This window comes from Montipora capricornis, chromosome 3 (assembly GCF_036669925.1).
Source record: "Montipora capricornis isolate CH-2021 chromosome 3, ASM3666992v2, whole genome shotgun sequence".
In the NCBI taxonomy this organism is placed as follows: domain Eukaryota; kingdom Metazoa; phylum Cnidaria; class Anthozoa; order Scleractinia; family Acroporidae; genus Montipora; species Montipora capricornis.
The window spans coordinates 15,624,317-15,629,316 of NC_090885.1; the positions used below are offsets into that span (position 1 = coordinate 15,624,317).

The 5,000-nt window shown below is 40.9% G+C and overlaps 1 pseudogene; it reads right to left on the reverse strand.

The window, feature by feature from the left end:
• Window positions 1-2,663: 2,663 nt before the first annotated feature.
• LOC138039889 (leucine-rich repeat-containing protein 74A-like) lies at window positions 2,664-4,820 on the reverse strand (annotated as a pseudogene).
• Between the last annotated feature and the right edge of the window lie 180 nt (window positions 4,821-5,000).

The window sequence follows — 5,000 nt, forward strand, 5'->3', positions numbered from 1 at the left end:
GTAATTTACTTGCAAAGAGTTACTGTATCAAATAACATTCTGCACTCTCACCTGTCTGTCCATGAGTTCAGTGGGTCAGTTACAAACATGCCATGCTAGATTTTTATCTACATATTTTGCTAATGAGTGCAAATTAGCGGCAGTTGGCTGAGAAACAGGGACAGGGCTGGAAGCATTCGAAGATTGAGAAAGTGGACTGGAAGAGGCTTGAGAAGGGGCTGTAGAACACAAGGTGGGGTGCTGTGATCCAGGGAGCTGAGGGCTTGCATCCTTAAGAGCTGTCTGCTGCGGAAATATAACGGGAAACCCTGGAGAAGCCGAGATGTGGTCTGTCATCTTTTAAGTGCAGAGGAACTGCTGCTGATGGCACAGTTTGATGTGGGATTGCCCAGCATTGGGTCGCTTACACGTTGAGCCCACGTCCATCTGTAAGGTAGAATTCTGTTCTTTGGATTGAGCGGCTTGTATAGTACGTAACTGTCATCAGAGTATTGGCCATATCATATCATCATAAGCAGTTTTGCTTCGAGCTATTTGATTCATTACCTGTGAATTGATGAGGGGGCTTACCTCAAGACATGTAGTCAAAGTTCCGCTTTATTTACACGGAAAGTCCGAGCACTGACCAGAATCAAATTTCTCCTTTCACTAACACTTTATGATTTATTAAAAAATAGCTCAAGGAAAATACGCGGGCTGATTGTTTAATAATCGTGTTTCTATAACTCGATAGAAGCACGGAAAATGTTTTCTATTTCTTAATTGGTTGATCAGGTTATGACGTGTAAATTGCGTGGTGTAGAGAATCGATGTTTTGATGATAAATAAAACTATCAAGTTTTCTTCGTTTTCCGTTATTTTCCTTTGGCTATTTTCTAAAAGAAGTAGAAAACATTTTCTTTGTGTTTCTATCGAGTTATAGAAACACTCGAGAAGGTTTGGGAGAACTCGAAAAGCTGTGACGCCTGACAGGGATCACAGGGTGTTGGGTTAATTCACCGATCAATATCGGCGTGCTTGTATACACTCGTAAGTAGAGTTCACAGGGAAGTAGACTATTCTGATTTCAGATGCCACTGGATGTGATTTTGAAGAGCTGTTTCATGTGGGCAACTGAGAGTTAGATCTGATCGTCATAAAGCCCATTAGATCTGCTTCACAGTAATAGTAGAAATATTAATAGAAAGTATAAAAGCAGATTAAAATAGTTGAATAGGATCAATGGTATTCCTCTGTCCTCCTTTCTACAATTTTGAAAGTACACGAAATAGTCTCTACCAGACGAGGCAGATTAGCGCGGCTTGACTGACAAGCTTGCGCACAATTGTTTTTTTGTTTAATTTTGCACCGATGCAAAGGAAGTTGAGAAAGAGTTGTCGGGATTTTTCTTAGTGGGTAACGTTACATGATTGACCTTGTACGTCGTACTAGTTCCCTTCACGAGCACTTCCCCGGGCTTGATGTAATATGCAGTGTGTATGTTGTGGTTTACGTTTACCTCTTGAATTTAAACCGTCATCTTTATTCTTTTTGCACACATTAGTCAATTCTGAAACAAGTTTAATTTACAATACATAATTTGAAGAAAGGAAAACCAAAACTGTGTAACCACCTTTTAAAAAGCAGGAAAGATTTCACAGAGGTTATACACCGATAATATCGTTTGAAACATATGCTTAGAGCCTGGATTCAAACTCCTTTGAAGCTGTACTGTGTGCAGACAAAGGATAACAATGCAGGCAAAAACTGATCTCGGTAGTGAAATCAAAGCTACAAAATCAAACAGAATTACCATTCCAAAGTCACCAAGCCAAATAATGCAGGCCAGCTCATTAAGGGCTGAGCTTAAAATCACAGCATGAACACCACTAGCTACTTTTTGTTAAGATTATCACCCAGACCCCAATATCTAATTGCTCCCCAGGAGGGTTGGGCCGTTCCTCCAGGAGACCATCTAACTCAACCTCACAGTCCCTGTATTCAGAATAAAATTGATGGAGCTAAGTTGGCACCGTGCAGTACAATTCTGGAAATTTTCTATTCTATTGTCGTGACGTCACGGCGGGCATGTTATCTTCCCTAAACGAGCAAGTGACTGCCATGTTTGCGCTGCAAACTAGTTCATTTTATTTTGTATCATAGCTAACAAAATCAGGCAATTTCAGCAAAGCAATTTGCTTACGTCATCAGTGTGCTCCATAATGTTATGGAAGCACGCTGACGGCACAATGAACCATTAAAATGCATGCCTGTAAAGATTTCAATGGGTTTGGAGAAACTAACATTTGATCAAATAATGTTAAAACAATTGGTTAATGTTTAGCGTGCATCTGTCGAGTTATGGGTGCATTTGAGAAGTTGCCAAGCACTAACAAGCTAGAGTCGCGATCGGCTATCGTCTCGACTCTTATGTACGCTTCTCTCGTGCTTAGCAACATCCCGCGTGCATCCTTAACTCGACGGACGGACGCACGCTAACCAAGAACCAATAGACCGTATTCGTATTTTCAGTATTGGACTGGAACTAGCTCGCAATGGAGGCTAATGCGGGGGAATATATTAAAATGTATTTGCATTTGAAAAGATTCCCCCGCATGAGCCTCCATTGCAAGCTAGTTCCAGTCCAATACTGAGAATACGAATATGGTCTATTGTTATTTTTTTATGTGTATGTATCTAAATACAATGGTCGCCGATAACATAAGTGAAAACTAAGAAGTGGTAAATTGTATTCGAGCCGTGCAGAGTGCATGACAAATGTGCAGCTACTCTTTCAATAAGTTAGGCCAGCTCAGTCGAACGAGGTGACTACCCACTTGTCAAATACCATGTCTTCTAAAACGAGTTCGCGAAGAGCGCTCGTATGATTGTATCTCAGTCCACGTAGAAGCGAACACACTCCCGAGCTTTGGAATGAGTTCTTTCCGACTCTTAGAACCTCCATGGTGTGATTAACCTTCAGGGCTTCAGCGATTCTTAGAGCTCCGGCGGTATGAATACCTGTAGAGAGACATCATCACTATGAGATTTCACCCTTCCTGGTTGCATGGTTGTCAGGTTATAGCGGAAAATGCTGAGATGAACAGTCTAAGCTGTGAAAATTGGGTAAGTAAGTTCTCTCTCTATTGCTTAACTTACCGCAGCACTGCATTTCAAGGACTTTGAGGCAATCGTTTTGGACTAAGGCATAGCTGAGATGGTCAGCCCCTTCATCCGAGAAGCAGTTCCAAGCAAGGCCTATAGCTCTCGAAGGCTTTTGGTCGTCGCAAGTCCATTGGCTAATTCTTCGATTCCAGTCACCCTGATATTGTTCCAGCTTAAATCGAGGTACTCCATCTTTTTGTTCTTCTTGAGAGCACGGCCGAGATAAATAGCACCTTCATCTCCGAGATCACTGTAACTGAAATCCAAACTCCTTAAATGAGGATTCGAAGACGATGCATCCAAGAACAGCTTGATATCTTTGCCATGATCCCGCAACCACTCAGGTTTAACTCTTGCAGTGACGAGTTTTCCATCAACATTTCGCCAATAGCACCAGCTCCCAGCTTTCCAAGTTTGTTTTCAGAGAGGTCGAAGTTTGTCACAAAGCAATTATCTTTCAGAGCTCTGGACAAGGCAACTGACCCTGTATTTCCGATACCATTGTCATGGAGGCACAAATTTGTCACCACAATATCGTGTTCAAGAGCTCTTGCTATTGCCTCTGCTCCAATATCGCGAATGCCGTAGTGCTTTAGACCACCACTCCGGCCTGACACTCGCGAAGAAATCTTGTTACTGGAACAGTGCCGAGTGTTTCGCATGCCTCGAAATAACGTTGGGTTGTCGTTTTGATTAATTTGCTTTTCTTTTCCTCGTACCATACGTCGGGATCTTCTTCCCTTGAAATCTGTCTCGAATCCCTGATCTTCCGAGAAGATTAGAAAAGAAGAGTTGCTCCACTATTTTTGTTGTTGGTCCAGTTGATTTTGGTTTGCCCATTACTTTCGCTAAACGTAAAGAAATGCAATTGATGAATTGGTCGAACGATACACTCTTTCCTCTCATAAACTCGTCTTGCCGTTGATTGCTTGTTATTTTATAACAATTTTTTGGGGAATTGTTCGAAAATACTGAACAACTTAGCAACCTTTAACATTAAAAACAATCGTTCCCATCATTTTACGACTTCAAATGATTCACAAATGAATCGTTTAAGTTCGTTGCTTTACTTCAGCTGAGCGTTTTACCGTACGAACGGGGAGTAGAACATTTCCAAGAATAAAAGAAAAAAGGGTATGAAAGCCCTTGTTCGCGATATTATCTCAGATTGACGACAGGTGAACTAAACTGTTCATAGGCAGATAAATATTCTTGTTTTATCTTAAATGTATCATTATCACAAACCCCCCTATTACTTTCTCATTGATATGTTTTGTGGACATGTACAGAACACGACATCACACGGAGGAAAGTTAATTTCTCAGTATCGAAATTTCGATTTTCATGGGACTTGCAACGAAAACTAAATGACTCGTGAGAGTCGATAATTTCTTGGCCAGTGTTCCGCTTCCGGAGGTTCGAAATCATCGAGGAGTAATGACAAAAATAATATAGTTCAAAACGGAAGAAAATGTAAATTTACAAGAGATTATACTCAGTTGACTTGCATAATGCGATGCAATGAATAATTTTTTTCCGAAGGTATTCAGACCAACTTCTAGTTGTGTGATCGATCAAGTCTATGGGAAGCCTAAGAGTCTTAGGTTGCGCACAAAAAGATGCCTTTCATGCATCAACGGATCCGTGCAAATGTACCAATCTTCGTTTACCTTCATTTCATGGGTATGACTTGAAAAGTTTATGACAGATACAAACATGAATGTTTTCACTTATGTCCTTTAAAGGAAATGAATAACTACAACTTAATGCAATAGATCTTATTCGCGATGTCCGCCATGTTGGATTTGCTATTATCATGCAAATTAGCTACACACGTCTGAGGGGGCAAACAACAC